Raw genomic sequence first — 17,891 nt, 5'->3', positions numbered from 1 at the left:
CTTTGGGATTGGAATTATTATATTCTTCTTGAAGTCTGAGGGTATTTCGCCTGTTTCATACATCTTGCTCACCAGATGGTAGAGGTTTGTCAGGACTGGCTCTCCCAAGGCCGTCAGTAGTTCCAATGGAATGTTGTCTACTCCTGGGGCCTTGTTTCGACTCAGGTCATTCAGTGCTCTGTCAAACTCTTCACGCAGTATCGTATCTCCCATTTCATCTTCATCTACATCCTCTTCTATTTCCATAATATTGTCCTCAAGTACATCGCCCCTGTATAGACCTTCTATATACTCCTTCCATCTTTCTGCTTTCCCTTCTTTGCTTAGAACTGGGTTTCCATCTGAGCTCTTGATGTTCATGCAAGCGGTTCTCTTATCTCCAAAGGTCTCTTTAATTTTCCTGTAGGCAGTATCTATCTCACCCTTAGTGAGATAAGCCTCTACATCCTTACATTTGTCCTCTAGCCATCCCTGCTTAGCCATTTTGCACTTCCTGTCGATCTCATTTCTGAGACGTTTGTATTCCATTTTGCCTGCTTCATTTACTGCGTTTTTATATTTTCTCCTTTCATCAATTAAATTCAATATATCCTCTGTTACCCAAGGATTTCTACTAGCCCTCGTCTTTTTACCTACTTCATCCTCTGCTGCCTTCACTACTTCATCCCTCAAAGATACCCATTCTTCTTCTACTGTATTTCTTTCCCCCATTCCTGTCAATTGTTCCCTTATGCTCTCCCTGAAACTCAGTACAACCTCTGGTTCTTTCAGTTTATCCAGGTCCAATCTCCGTAAATTCCCACCTTTTTGCAGTTTCTTCAGTTTTAATCTACAGGTCATAACCAATAGGTTGTGGTCAGAGTCCACATCTGCCCCTAGAAATGTCTTACAATTTAAAACCTGGTTCCTAAATCTCAGTCTTACCATTAGATAATCTATCTGAAACCTGTCAGTATCTCCAGGCTTCTTCCATGTATACAACCTTCTTTTATGATTCTTGAACCAAGTGTTAGCTATGATTAAGTTGTGCTCTGTGCAAAATTCTACCAGGTGGCTTCCTCTTTCATTTCTTAGCCCCAATCCATATTCACCTACTACGTTTCCTTCTCTCCCTTTTCCTACTACCGAATTCCAGTCACCCATCACTATTAAATTTTCGTCACCCTTGACTGTCTGAATAATTTCTTTTATTTCATCATTCATTTCTTCAATTTCTTCGTCATCTGCAGAGCTAGTTGGCATATAAACTTGTACTACTGTAGTAGGCGTGGGCTACGTATCTATCGTGGCCACAATTATGCCTGCACTATGCTGTTTGTAGTAGCTTACCCGCATTCCTATTTTCCTATTCATTATTAAACCTACTACTGCATTACCCCTATTTGATTTTGTGTTTATAACCCTATAGTCACCTGACCAGAAGTCTTGTTCCTCCTGCCACCGAACTTCACTAACTCCCACTATATCTAACTTTAACCTATCCATTTCCCTTTTTAAATATTCAAACCTACCTGCCCGATTAAGGGATCTGACATTCCACGCTCCGATTCGTAGAATTCCAGTTTTCTTTCTCCCGATAATGACATCCTCTTGAGTAGTCCCCGCCCAGAGATCCAATTGGGGGACTATTTTACCTCCGGAATATTTTACCTAAGAGGACACCATCATCATTTAACCATACAGTAAAGCTGCATGCCCTCGGGAAAAATTACGGCCGTAGTTTCCCATTGCTTTCAGCCGTTCGCAGTACCAGCACAGCAAGGCCGTTTTGGTTAGTGTTACAAGGCCAGATCAGTCATCATCCAGACTGTTGCCCTTGCAACTACTGAAAAGTCTGCTGCCCCTCTTCAGGAACCACACGTTTGTCTGGCCTCTCAACAGATACCCCTCCGTTGTGGTTGCACCTACGGTACGGCTATGTGTATCACTGAGGCACGCAAGCCTCCCCACCAACGGCAAGGTCCATGGTTCATGGGGGGGGGGGGGGGCAACAAGAGTTACAAAACTAATTTATCAGTAGCGAATCTCGTGGGTACATTTTTATAGAATATTAAATTGGCTCCTCCAAAATTAAAATGCGAAGTTCACAATCAGGAGACTGAAGGTAGGAATGAGTTTCATAGTGCGGTACACTATCGCATCAAAAGGATCTGAACGCCCCAGTAAAATTCGGAATCGACCACTATATGTCAGGAGAGGCAGACGTGCCAGTATAAAAGGAGTTGGGGAGTATCATGTTGTCAGTTTTTGCTCCTGCGTACGGTTTGGAACCACTGAGAACCATTCTAATCTATTCGACGAAATTTTAAAGTGATCTGAAGATAACGAAGGGTGCTTTTGCATTTTCCAGCAGTCGTGTTTCATTCCCTCTGACTCGTGATTAAGGAGGTGTGAGACATTGACACTTGTGGTCATACAATTTGAAAGGCTCCGTACTAGAAACACCAGTTCAACTGCACTCTCGATGATACCGGTCTGTATCTATTGAGAATTGTAAATACACACATCAACAAAAGTTTTGCATCACCTCGGTTCCGAGATTTCCCGAACCTATACAGAAAATTGGAATAGAGATCAACATGAACATCATATCCGCCCTTTTTATTGCTCATAAAAACCACACATTGCATGTTGTGCCACCACACAGCGAGACCTCGAGAGGAGGTGGTCCAGACTGCTGAACACACCGGTACCTATAATAACTAGTAGCACGTCCTGTTGCATTGATGCATGCCTGTACTCGTCGTGGCATACTATCCAGAAGTTCATCAATGCTCTGTTGGCCCAGATTGTCCCACTCCTCAGCGGCGATTCGGCGTCGATCCCTCAGAGTTGTTCGTGGGTTACGTCGTCCATAAACAGCCATCTGTCGCAGGCATGTTCGATAGGGTTCACGTATGGAGAACACGCTGGCCCCTCTAGTCGAGCTATGTCGTTATCCTGAAGGAAGTCATTCACAAGATGTGCACGACGGGAGCGCGAATTGCCGTCCATGAAAACGTTTGCCTCGCCAATATGCTGCCGATGTGGCTGCGCTATCGGCCGGAAGATGGCATTCACGTATCGTACAGTCGTTTCGGCTCCTTCCATGACCACCAGCACCGTACGTCGGCCCCACATAATGCCACCCCAAAACAGCAGGGAACCTCTACTTTGCTGCACACGTTGGTCAGTGTGTCTAAGGCGTTCAGCCTGACCGGGTTGCCTCCGAACACGTCTCCGACGATTGTCTGGTTGAAGGCATATGCGACACTCATCGGCGAAGAGAACGTGACGCCAATCCTGAGCGGTCCATTCCGCATGTTGTTGCGCCTATCTGCATCGCGCTGCATCGTGATTGAAAAGATGGACCTCACCATCGACGTCGGGAAGGAAATTGCGCATCATGCAGCCTATTGCGGGCAGTTTAAGTCGTAACACGACAACCTGTGGATACACGAAAAGCACTATTCAACATGGTGGAGCTGCTGTCAGGATTCTTTTGAACCATAATCCGTAGGTAGCGGTCATCCACTGCAGTAGTAGCCTTTGGGCGGCCTGAGCGAGGCATGTCATAGACAGTTCCCGTCTCTCTGTACCTCCTCCATGTCCCAACCACATCGCTTGGGTTTTGTCCGAGATGCCTGGGCACTTCCGTTGTTGAGAGCCCAACCTGGCCAAAGTAACAATTCGGACGCGATCGAACAGCGGTATTGAACTACAGACAACACGAGCCGTATACCTCCTTCCTGGTGGAATGACTAACTGATTAGCTGTCATATCCCCTCCGTCTAAAAGGCGCTGCTCATGCGTGGTTGTTTATATCTTTGGAAAGTTTTAGTGACACCTCTGAGCAGTCAAAGGGACTATGTGATACAATACCCACAGTCAACGCCTATCTTCAGAAGTTATGGGAACCTGGTGTGATGCAAAACTTTTTTTTGACGCGTGTATTTGCCTTTACAGAGGTAGCCTGCACTGTAGCTCCAGACGCCTGCCTTGCGAGAAACTGCTCGACCATTGCACCGCACTGTTCTTACCTCCCTACGTAAAGTCATTGTACTAGCTCGTCTGCTGGTAGCACTTGTAGATTCGCAGCTCATTGCTCCTATTGGTTTCGTGCAATTTTATTACAGCCACCCTCCGCAGTTCTCGATGGTATCTATTTGTCAGCACATGATGTCTGCCTGGCCTTTGTTTAATTATCCTTTTCTACTTTGCAATCAAATCACCAACAGTCGACGTTGGCTTCTTTAGAAGGGTAGAAATGTACCTGACTGATTTGATACTCACGTGACACCCAATGTCTCATCCACCTTTGAAATTACCAATCTCTCCTGACTGACCCATTCTGCAGCAGCTGCAGAGGAAGGTTTTTGCACCTATGAATCAAATTTCGAACTTGGTAATGGGACTCAGATAAGCAATTTGAACAAGTGGTCCGCTAATTGTGTTGCACAGTGCAGATTAGAGAAGCTTGGATTTTGAATATTTTTCGCAAATGATTTCTAAAAACTAAGTGTTCTACAGTTAATACAGATTCTGAAAATTACTTTTATTTTATTCTGTCACTTGAAGATTTCTTACAAAATAAGGTATTTTATCTTTAATATCGATAAACAAATGTAGAAAAAAATTTCAGTCTATGTGCTCTCGTGGTTCTTTGTTGCGCCGATATGATAAAGGAATTTTAGGGTTTTTCAAGATATTTCCAGCAATTACTGATTTACATTGCGGCTTCCTAACAGAAGCTTTAATCCTTTCTCACATCGCTTCGTAATGCCACGACCTGCTATGCAACAGAAGTAACAACTAATATACCGTGATATACACAGGGGAGGGAGAGGGGGAGAGGGAGTAGGGAGGAGGAATGGACGGAGAGAAGTATGCGTCTGTTACCGATGTTCTTCATATGACGGATCGGGAAGGAAAGGATATAAGCAACTGTGTTTATGCAACTCATTCATCCGTCGATTTTATCGATTTGTGTGCTCTCGTGGACAGAGTTTTCAGTAACGATCGGATGGAAAAGTGCAAGGGTGTAGTATACTTTATTTGCTTAACGCCTTTTCCTTTCTCTATAGCAGGTACCACTCCTTGTCCCGTGAGCCAGATTTGCAGTCACACCTCTTTAAGATGATCTGTTTATGAAATTTGGACATACGTCATAGTCCCATGGGGAATAGACCTCTCAGCGAGGTTGGCGACCTTTTCACTCCTACTGATATCATAGTGCTCCATTACGTATATAATAACTCCCTCTTCGTGACAGTCTGATTCTGCATTCTGTTCTTCCGGCTGGTGTTACCGACTGCACGGTTCTGTGTTCCCGTGAGTGAGACGGTGAGCTCCAATCAACGTAAAAAAAAAGATAAAAAAGACGCCATCCTGAGAAAGGTAGAATTGCCTACCGTGGTGTGTCCCTTCGACGTCGATTGCGGTGTCAGCGACATCTGAGTTACGTTACCCATGAGTGCAAAAGCGGTACGATTGTTCCCATCCATATGAAAGTTCAACAGTTCAGTAATGTTGTTTACGTGACCCATGAGTATAATGTTCCCATCCATACGAAAGTTCAACAGTTCAGTAAAGTTCCAAGTTTAGTGTGTCAGCGATCGGTCGTTGCGATGAAGCAGAACTGTGATTTGCCTTTGTGCCACGTTGGACCAACGTGTTGCACCAACGTGTTCAGCACTTGCAGAGGAAGGCAGATATAAGCAGTAATCACAGGTCCTTTTTTGTAGGCAGCACATTCCTCGGGGCAATACGTACCTTCGTATGCTCTCAAGGGAAACTTTCAGGGTAAGACATGCGTCAGTCTCATTACCTTTTAATCCATTCCTTCGTATGGGCTGCAGACTTTTAAGAGCTTAGGGGAATTATGAGCGCTTCTCTAGTTGAAATTGCGAGCGTCAAACAGCTACATTTCCTATTTGTTTACCGCTAATGCAGGTACACAAATGTATTTCTATATTTTAACTTGAAACGTTTTTGTACGGGCTCACTGTATTTATACATGTTTTTGCATCTGTGGTGAAAATTATGAGCCCTAATTCTCTATTTCTTTCCTATATCTATCACTATAGCAGTTAGAACAAAATCGGTTTACTTATTTCATTTTCTTTTATTTAATTTGGAAGTGCATTAATATTGAGTCCCGGAATTCAACACCATCTTCTGTTCTCGTCAGGTACAGCTCGGTTATATTGGTCCTCTGCCGTCCCCACGTGTCTTGGGTCTTGTAATAGCCTAAGCTGCCAGACACCATGGTGTACTTTTCATCTCGTTTGGAAACAGTTTCAATGCCGCAACTTCCTCAACTTTTGCACTTCCGGGGATTTGTTCAAGTCGCAGGCGGCAGCGTCGTTGTCGTCGTACACAAATAAGTGCAAGACACTGAAAGAAAGCGAGTGTACATGAGCATGGGTTTTGCTACAAGTACAAGCTCAGACAGCACAGCATACCTTCATATCGTTCACAAACTTCGACGCCGCCAACTTCTCAGCTTTTGCGCTTCCAGCGACTTCACGGCGTCATGGTGCTCAAATAAATACGAGGCTCTGAAAAAAAGAGAGTACATGAGGAAGAGTTTACAGCAAATCGTGGGAGCCAGTACCTGCCAAGACACAACGTCATACCTTCGTATGGTCCGCAAACATCTTCGACAGCCACCTCCTCACCTTTTGCGCCTCCAGCGCCTTGTACATGGCTGCGGCCTCGTCGTCGATCACAAATTCAAGGCTCTGAAAAATAAAAAAAATAAAAAAAATAGTACATAAAAAATAGTACATGTGCTAGAGTTTTTTGCGAGTCATGGGAACCCGTACGTGCTCAAATACTACGGCGTACCTTCATATCGTTCGCAAACAGTTTCGATGCCGTCACACCCTCAGTTTTTGCGCTTCCAGCGACATGTACACGATGGCGGCGGCATACAAATACATTTGTCTTCTGCAGCTTGCTGTCTACTTGAATCGAGCTCTTCAGAACTTCTTCCAAAGCCTTCCAGCCCCTTCTCTTATACAGAAGCAAGACAATGGTAAGCGTGGTTTCCGTGGAAACGTTCTCTGACGTAATTTCTTCACCCATTGTCCATGACAGTCCCACATTCCACATGCATATATCGATACTACACAACCATTCGTGAAAGATGAAGCGAGGAAATGCAATCTGGTCCACCCACTGGATCTATGTTGGATGTCTAAAACTTCGCGATATTAGCTGCGAGACATTTTTTACCGTAACTTTCAGACACTATCCTCCACAATGAGTTTTTTTTTTTTTGTTTTGTTTTTTTTATGCCATCTAGAACGATGTCGATGAGTTTCTGACTTTGACGAAGGATTAATAAAATGGCCGTTCATTATACTCTGTACTTTTAAAATTAATGGGAGAGGTGGACCTGCTCTTAAGGCACCAGGGTGGTTTTCGCAGAGTGGTTTTCGAATGATACTAGCCTCGCCGCTCCATATAGTCGGCTGTATATTATTATTTTGTGGTTTCTGTTCACAGCTTAACACAATCAAATATCCGTCAACTCTTTTATCTCATGGCATTCACTGCTTGTGCCCTGATGGCGAAAAGACGTTAAATTCTGAGATTCGTCTCTCTTACTTTTAACTGTATGTGCTATGAGGCTAGACTTTCGATACGATAAATCTTTATTACACAGTCAACGGTCTTTTCAAAGTGGGCGATGGAGGAAAAGTGTTTCAGGCAGATGCGAGCAAGATTTTGGCTAGCAGGCTGTGACCGAGTACGAGAGCCAAAGCGCTCAGCCTCACGTCACATTTCGCCCCACCACCACGCCAGACTGTGTGAGGGCGAGGAGGGGGAAGCGGGAAAAACTGTGAATGCGCCAGATTCAAGTAGTAGTGCAGTCGCACTGTATACTAGTTGGTTTTATATTTCACATTTATTAACAACATAGGTCACAAACTAAATAAAATTACATTATTATTTAACAACTTTTGATACCCTGAAGACATAATATAATTTTTGTCTGCTACAAACTCTCAGCATTTTCACAATATTACAGAGTTTTGCACTCAAGTTGACACGTAATCGTCACTTATTTAGTTTCATAACCGAAAAAAGGCATTTACACGAATTTTTTCATTCGAAATGTGACATTTTTGCAACCTGGTCTGGAGACTTAGAGACTCAACCTTTGGAAAGCAATGCAGACGCTTTGGACAGTTGTCATTCGTCATTAAAACTGGAATTAGCTTGCAAGTCAACCATTTACATCAGCACATCCACAGGGACGCTTTTAACTGTAACGGCAAACGGTCTCGAAAACAGCACAGAAACAAATGAAGGACTGATAACGTCCTCAACATCTTTTTAAAATTACCCTTATAATTCTTCGAAGGCTACAATTAATTCTTCAAACTTCGGGTTTTTTTAATGCCAGTGAGACTGGGGAACTGGACTGTCTTTGTCAGAATGCTTCACTTCTTCAGCGTGATTTTCTTTTTAAATAGAGCCCAATTAAACCAGAAATAAGTTAACTAGCAGCATCTTACTGTGGGCCGTGTGCAATAGGGTCCTCTTAAAGTGCGAAGTCTGCAATCGATTTTTGATATTTTAATTTTCGTTCCTGTACCCACTTTTCCTTCATAAATTCAACAATTGCTTATTTTCAATCGAAAAATCGTTCTATCCATGTTCCTTAACTTAACCAACGTACTTTTCAGTAGTATATGATGTCTCCACACTCATTGTTCAGTTCCATTGAGAAAGGTTGCAACTGACAATGGAATAATTCAGAAATTTTACTATTCGTACACTGATTTCTTCACGCACTCCACACTTGCAAATTTAGCAGAAAGTGCTATTTTATGTACAGAACAGTCATTCCGTCAGTCAATCGTTGTACACTACTGGCCTTTAAAATTGCTACACCAAGAAGAAATGCAGATGATAAACGGGTATTCATTGGACAAATATATTATACCAGAACTGACATGTGATTACATTTTCACGCAATTTGGGTGCATAGGTCCTAAGAAATCAGTACTCAGTACTACCACCTCTGGCCGTAATAACGGCCTTGATATGCCTGGGCAATGAGTCAAACAGAGCTTGGATGTCGTGTACAGGTACAGCTGCCCATGCAGCTTCAACACGATACCACAGTTCATCAAGAGTAGTGACTGGCGTATTGTGACGAGCCAGTTGCACGGACACCATTGACCTGACGTTTTCAATTGGTGAGAGATCTGGAGAATTTGCTGGCCAGGGCAGCAGTCTAACATTTTCTGTATCCAGAAAGGCCCGTACAGGATCTGCAACATGCGGTCGTGCATTATCCTGCTGAAATGTAGTGTTTCGCAGGGATCGAATGAAGGGTAGAGCCAAGGGTCGTAACACATCTGAAATGTAACGTCCACTGTTCAAAGTGTCGTCAATGCGAACAAAAGGTGACCGGGATGTGTAACCAATAGCACCCCATACCATCACGCCGGGTGATACCCCAGTATGGCGATGACGAATACACGCTTCCAGTGTGCGTTCACCGCGATATCGCCAAACACGGATGCGACCATCATGATGCTGTAAACAGAATCTGGATTCATCGGAAAAAATGACGTTTTGCCATTCGTGCACTCGTTGAGTATACCATCGCAGGCGCTCCTGTCTATGATGCAGCGACAAGGGTAACCGCTGCCATGGTCTCCGAGCTGATAGTCCATGCTGCTGCAAACGTCGTCGAACTGTTCGTGCAGATGGTTGCTGTCTTGCAAACGTCCCCATCTGTTGACTCAGGCACCGAGACGTGGCTGCACGATCCGTTACAGCCATGCGGATAAAATGCCTGTCATCTCGACTGCTAGTGATACGAGGCCGTTGGGATCCAGCACGGGGTTCTTTATTACCCTCCTGAACTCACTGATTCCATATTCTGCTAACAGGCATTGACTCTCGACCAACACGAGTAGCAAAGTCGCGATACGATAAACCGCAATCGCGATAGGCTACAATCCGCCCTTTATCAAAGTCGGAAACGTGATGCTAAGGGTTTCTCCTCCTTACACGAGGCATCACAATAACGTTTCACCAGGCAACGCCGGTCAACTGCTGTTTGTCTGTGAGAAATCGGTCGGAAACTTTCCTTGTGTCAGCACGTTGTAGGTGTCACCACCGGCGCCAACCTTGTGTGAATGTTCTGAAAAGCTAATCATTTGCATATCACAGTATCTTCTTCTTGTCAATTAAATTTCGCGTCTGTAGCACGTCATCTTCGTGGTGTAGCAATTGTAATGGCCAGTAGTGTAATTATTTGCTGTTTCACTGCCAACTAAATGTTTAAATTCTTTCTGTATCGTACTGAAGTGTTTCACAGGAAACGTAGAGTACTTGTAGTTTATGCGAATTATGAATTCTTATTCCTCCCTTCTCTCATTCTCATTCATTTTAAACGACTGCTACAATAGATCGGCTAGAGTGCCTCATTTTGTGCAAAACGTCACTGGACTTTTGAACGTCTTTCACACCAGGAATGAATATAGTAGGTTAAACAGCGTTTCAGCACGGTTTTATCGAACTTGGGGAGTTGTGTTGACTGAGAAATGCCGCGTCGCAGAGCTAAACGAACGGTCGCGCTGTACGGAATACTTGCGGGAATGACGGAGGATAGCCGAGTGACATGCCGGCCTTGGCCCAAGCGCAGCCCGCACCCGCAGTACATGTGAAGCATAACAAGCAGTGGCCGGTCTTGTTTTCAGGGATCCCTCTTGCCCTTGGGGTGGGAAACTATGCCTGAGCTGGAGAATAATTAGCAATAATCAACGATATCAAGACGCGGATGACAATGGATATTATGGTATTAAAGACACATGATGTGTATCTACAAGATAGCTTCGCATTACAAATGACGGTTCATATAAAACCAGGCAGAAAACTGATGATTCCTCACCCTAAATAAGGTAGATTACATCATTTACGGACGACTGTGGTTGGAAGACAGCTACGGAGATACGTTGCGACCTTGTGGAGACCGCTTAAGCAGAGAAAGAGGCTGCGGGCGCTCTCTATACCAATGTCGTAACAAATGATACAGCTGTAGATTTCACTTCATGAATTTATTAGAGTCTTCATCGTTTTGTGGGCCTGCGTCCCTACGATCACTTGTTACTGTGAGGGAGAAGGAATTGGTGTATGACATTCCTAACACGTTTAACCAGAAGCTCACTAAATACACAGGCAAAGAAAAAAATTGTAAAGCACCTGGAAGACATGTTGAGAAGTCAATGTAACTTCGCATGCGTGCACACCATCGGCGGTATGTAAATATTTAGAGCTGCAATTCCCGGTGACAAGTGGAACAGCCACCAGAGTGCGTTAGTATCCTTCGTGTTTAGTGCACTTAACCAGGACTGGAGGGTATATAAGTGGTGTGAGTAAAATCCGATGATGAGTGATTGCTAGAGACCGGATTATATGCCATTTGCATGTCGCACTTGCATTTGCATATTTGGTTCCTTTTCACCGGTTACTGCATATTTTAGCTAAAAACTAGTGACGATGTATATTTTCGCTCTATGTTTACAATATTTTAAAAATCTAGACCGGTGGTCTCTAGCTCGATCTAGTTTTGATGCTCACAGATTGATCGCGACCTAGAACTGAGTATAGTCTCTAACCGAGAGGCCACTGCCTAGCGATATCATTACAGAAGAGGAACAGGAACAGGCAGGCAGAGTCAATGCTTCTGCGCCCGCGCCCCCAGTTAAATCCCCTCCTGTCATAACTTAAGCGTCGGCAACAACTAAATTGTATGACGCAAGCTTTTAGACGCTCGTCCATTGTTTCAGTTTAGCTTTCTATTCACTTAAACACAGTTGAAAGTGTTAACGGCGTGTAGTGTTTAACGTGTTGTTCCAAAAAAAAATGGTTAAAATGGCTCTGAGCACTATGGGACTCAACTTCTGAGGTCATTAGTCCCCTAGAGCTTAGAACTAGTTAAACCTAACTAACCTAAGGACATCACACACATCCATGCCCGAGGCAGGATTCGAACCTGCGACCGTAGCGGTCTCGCGGTCCCAGACTGCAGCGCCTAGAACCGCACGGCCACTTCGGCCGGCTAACGTGTTGTTCGCCATGACGCCCGAAAAGAGAAACGTCGTTTCGTGGATAGCTGTCCATCCTGGAACATTTACATATGACGCAAATGTTTTATTGTCGAGTTTGCGAGAAAAACGTTTCATGTAGAGAATAGTTTCAGATAGACCAGCATATGAAGAAAAGTCTTCATATCGCAGGAATGCAGAAGAAAGGACCACGACAACAATTTCTGACAGAAGTGAGTTATAGTAGCAGAGATTTGTCCAAAGGTAACCAAAAATGTCGGTTTAGCATGGATCTATGTAAAGCATTCAATGTATGCAACATTCCTCTTCAGAAAATTACAAATGTTATCCTCAAAGGCTTCACGCACAAATATTGCTTAAGTCGAAATTTACCAGATGAATCAATAATGCGAAAAAATTACATACCGACAGTTTACGTAAATGTTCTGCAACAAATAGCAATGAACTGAAGGAAAGCATTATCTGGATTTCAGTTGACAAAACTACAGACGCTTGTGGCCGTTTCACTGCTAATTTAATTGGTGGTGCTTTGAAAGAAAAGCCTCCTTCTTCCTATTTAGTAGCCTGCAAAAAACTTGAAAAATAAATTATTTTACGATCACCAGATTTGTGAATGAGGATATTAGAACAATATTTCCAGAATCTCCTGCAGGTGAAAGGATGTTTGTGTTTATTTCAGATGCTGCTCCCTATATGATGAAAACAAGAAAAGACATCCGAATATTTTATCCCAATTTGATTCGTGTGACGTGCTTTGCACATGGAGTGCATCGCCTTGCTGAGGAAGTACGTTCCACGTTTGTGAACGTAAATAAACTGATTTCATTTACAAAGAAATTGTCCCTAAAGGCTCCTGCTCGCATTACAACCGACAAAAAAAACTAACAAATGTGAATTTACGTCCAGAACCAGTGGTAACTCATTGGGGTACGTGGGTCGAAGCTGTGTTGTTTTACAATGAACATTTCAAAGCCATTAGAGGGGTAGTAAATAACTTCGATACTGCAGAGGCTTTGGCAGTTTGCCGGTGCAAGAAAGCTCTAATGATTCCAGTATTAAAGAAGACATTGCTGTGATTAGCACTCATTTTTCCCATATACTTGGAAGTATTAAAAATCTTGTAACTCACGGTTTGGCGTTGAATGAATATATTCAGTAATGAATAAAATTATTGTAGTGAACTCATTGCTAGAGGTATTCCCAAGGAAACTTGAAGAAAGGTTTGAAAACATTTCAAACAATAACGAAGACTTTAAAATCTTGTGCCAAATTGATAGTTTTATTAATGTAACGGATGAACTTTTACCAGAAACAGTACGCACCTACATAGCACCCAAATTCAAATAATGCCCAGTTACCTCACCTGATGTCGAACGGTCCTTTTCTGCTTACAAAACTGTTTTAAGTGATCGAAGACATAATCTTAATACTAAACAATTGGAGCAGTACTTGGCCGTTTATGAGTACAATACTAGAAATATGTCAAATAAATTGTAAATGATGCTTTGGTACAATAGTAATAATTAAAAATTAATGCTGTTAAAAAATTAATGGATGTATCCTGTTTTTTAAATAAAATTTTACGGAGTTTTTGAGCGTGCCCCTCTGCGTACGGTATATCTCGAAGTTGGTCCTTTACATATCAATTGTTTCGCTGCGACTCTCACATCGCATCCGCTTGTTGCCGAGAACAATAGCAAAGAAGGAACAATTCTTGAAACACGGTATTTTGCAAATTTTTAGAAAATAATCCCAGAAAGGCTCCCTTCCTAAACTCTAATAGAAAGTAATCAGAAAATGATATCAGCGTTCTAAATGTACCGATTTTTCACGTGGCCGGCGCTCCTCCTCGTAATTGATATCAACAGGTTCGACTCTTGAGATGCAATCCACGTAGTAACTACCTCGTTTTTCTTATTTTATCTTGCATATTTCGACACTTTTCGTGAATTTTTAAGCATCTTCATGCATAATTGCATGGATGTTTTTAGGTTTTTATAACGCATGTAACCCGGTATTTAGTGATTACTATGAAGATACGGAGATGGCGTGTACTCATGTGAAACAGTATTGTCAACAAGAGTTTTAAAGTGGCCTCACAGTGTGTCTCCATTTGGCTGTCTGTTAGAATTGTACAGTATGTTGCTTTGTCGGGCATTCGGATGAGAAAAATGTCCGATGTTGGACTACATGGGAAAGTAAAGTGAGACCAGACATACTCTTCGTTAAGGTTCTAGTCGACCATGTATGACCGCCACAATGGAGAATACCTGTAGTTTGCACCAACCACATCATAATATCTTCACACTTGTGCCAGGCATCCAAGAACAAGTAATTGGTTCCCAGAAACATTCTTTGTCATGCTGGAGACCAGGCAGCAAGCAGACTAGAGAATTACCGTCCCACGAGTAGCGTATCATTAAAACCGCAATAGAAACATATGAGATTCTAGTTGTGCTGTGACTGAGGAGGATGTTGCATTATGTCCAGTGATGAATCAATGCTATGCACTGCCCCTCCTGATGACCACCACCAACAAAAATGGCGGAGACCAGCAGAGAGATCGCATTCTTCCAGAATATTGCAGAGGAGCAGCTACATACATACTCGGCAAACCACTGTATGGTGCGTCTCATCGTTTCCATTTCCACTCGCAAAGAGAGCAAGGGAAAACCAACTGCCTATATGACTCCGTACAAACTGGAATTTCACTTACATCTTCACGGTCCTAATGTAAAATGTATTTTGGCCGCAGTAGAATCGTTTTACAGCCAGGTGCTAATGCCTGTTCTCTACGTTTCCTCAATAGTGTTTTGTGAAAAGAAAATTTCCTTACCCCTCCCCACCCCCCAACCTCCTCCACCCCCCCGACAAGAATTCGCATTTGAGTTATTGAAACATCTCTGTAGCATGTTAATCGAACCTGTTGGTAACAAATGTATCAGCATGCTGCTGAACATCGTCGGTGTCTTCCTATAATGTGACCTGAGCCCACACTCGAGCAGTACTCAAGATTGGGTGCCACAAGTACTCTGCACGCAGTTTCCTTTTCGCATGGGATACACTTCCCTGAAACTCTTCCAGTAAACAGAAGTCGACCATTCGCCTCCCCCACTACCGTCCTTACTTGCTCATTCTTTTTTATATCACTTTGCGCCGTTGTGCCTATATAGTTAGTCGATGTGACTGTGTGTACAGCATAGCAGTAAAACCATTTTCGAATATTAGATCCCAGACAACAAAAAAAGGTTGACATCATATTAGAAAACACGCAAGGGTTGGATGCAGAGAAATCTCTGTGTGAAGTCAAGATAGACATTGGGAACCTGCCAGCTGTTAGTGACACTAGTGTAACATTATTAAAAATTCAAAATTTTATTCTGAATGTTTACAAGTTGTCGTTCTTCCACACTAGCATTTGGTGTTGTCCATTAACCTGCATGTTGGATTCTAGATAATGTCCGTTGACTCACCTCAAAATCTGCATGCCCAAGAGTAGACGTCAGTCACCCCGGCGCTGTAGCGTATTGCCAGCGAGCAGGTGTGGCCATTAACTTTCACAAATTGGTCTTGGGATGTGGCTGAAGTGTCCTTGGTCTCACTCTGAATCTACGATGACCCTTAATGACCCATCCACGATACACCTGATGGCGGTAGTCGTACAGTCAGTTGATGTCCTTCCTATACCTGGCAGGTTTCAGCACCTGATTGTTGAATGGGAACGTGGACTCCAAGACGCCCTTCATTCCATGTTGAAGTTCAGTGCTAGCAGCACCCCATGGTACGGTACTGTTAGGAGACAGTCAGTTCCTCCTTCAGTAGAAGATAGGAGGAGAGCAACAAGAAGTTCATCAAGTGAAATACATATTAATCTAGTTCATAGACTGTGTACGAGCATCTGGAACATAGATTCGCTACACTGTCATAATCACGCCATTTACTGCTGCTACTATGACTGCCATTGATCTCAATGATCAGCTCATGATGAAAGATGGAATATCTAACAGGATGTAGCGTGAGTCTTTCACACAAGGCTTGTTTCTTACAGACAGCATGTCTCCTTTTTATTCTGTTATACTTAACAAGCTGTTAACTGCAATGTCAGTTCCTCACTATGTGCTATTGTGAAAGACATAGACGAGGTAATGAATACGCTTGTCTCACTTCCTGCTAAATGTGCATCCTCTCTCGGCAGGCAGTGCCATAAAGTGGTGACAACCTAACCCACTTGCAACATACTGGCTCGCGTCCTGCACATGTCTCTGTCTCTAGAGTTTCACTATGCCAATATGACTGAATTTTAAAAAAAAATCAAATTTATACTCCTTATTATTCTGTGCCGTAGCATTCGAAGGTTCGAATCCTGCCTCGGGCATGGATGTTTGTGATGTCCTTAGGTTAGTTAGGTTTAACTAGTTCTAAGTTCTAGGGGACTAATGACCTCAGCAATTGAGTCCCATAGTGCTCAGAGCCATTTGAACCCTTTTCTGAACTATGGAGACTGCTTCTGGATTTCAAACTAGATCTCAGTGGTTGATGGCCATGGAGAGAGTGGAAATAGTTTATTTCAAACTTTTCCCTTTCAATGACTGTAGCTATCTTATAAAGCACATCAATACGTGCAATATCAACCTAGTCAGTATGTGCCACTTTCAGAAATGTAACAGTAAATCATGCAGTTCCATTCAGTGTGATGAACACTTGCTTTGTATGGGAACAGCTGTGTCATACACGGCGAACCTACTCCCTGTAAGGAAACAGAGTGCCGAGGCTGCGGTTCGGATGAAATGAGGTTGGACACCCCACCAACTGCCACTGATTTTCCAAACGATTTCATTTTAGGCTAATACTTTTAGTTTGGTGTTGAGACATTGATCGTGATATGTCCTTGACTCCAAGGTATTTATATGTAAGGCAGTGCTCCAACTCGGCACCCTCCCAATTAACTTTTAGTTTTATCACAACTGTCATACACTGACAAGTCAAAACATAGTGACCACTGCCCACCGCGACGTTATATGTCACCTGGTGGTGTTGTGGGCACGTAATGCAATAGCAAAAGTATATAAGAGAATCAGACACGCTTGAGTGATCACCCTAGCCGGCAAATGTGGGACTACGTTGAGAAAAGCGACTTTGACAAATGGTACATTACTATTAAGCAGAGCCTATGAACGAGTGTCTCAAAAACGGCACACCTGGTTGAATGTTCAGATGCTACTATCGTGAGCATCTACGGAATGACGTAGAAGGACAGTGAAGCTACCACTAGGCGCGAAATTAGTGGACATCCAGGTGTCTTCACAGGAGGCTTGTCTGCTCTGTAAAGTGGGATATATGATGGGCTGTGGCATCTCTGCCGAAAGAGCAGAATGATGGTGTATAACAAGTGTTTCGGAGAGGACCGTTAATCGTACTTTGTCGAACACGGAGCACTGCAGCAGTCCATCCCTACGTGTTCACATGCTGAACCAACGATATTGTGAGTTACGACTGCAGTGAGCATGGCACCACTGGGATTCGACTGTCGATCAGTGGTAACGTTTCGCAATTTAGCTTCGCTAGGTGGACGGTCGTCTCCACAAACGCCGTCATCAAGGTGAATGGCGGTTCGAAATGTGCAGTGCGACGCAGATGCAGGCTGGTGGGAGTAGTATTATGCTATGGGAGGCATTATTCTGTGCTTGCGTGGGACCTGAGTCAGTAGTTGGAGATACGCTGACTGTTGTGCACTGCCCTCCACGCTTGATGTCTTCCCCGACGGCGATGTCATTTTTCAGCAATATAATTGTCCGTGTCTCAGAGCTGGAACCG

This window comes from Schistocerca americana, chromosome 4 (assembly GCF_021461395.2).
Source record: "Schistocerca americana isolate TAMUIC-IGC-003095 chromosome 4, iqSchAmer2.1, whole genome shotgun sequence".
Taxonomy (NCBI): Eukaryota; Metazoa; Arthropoda; class Insecta; order Orthoptera; family Acrididae; genus Schistocerca; species Schistocerca americana.
Note: the sequence above shows the minus strand (reverse complement) of the source record.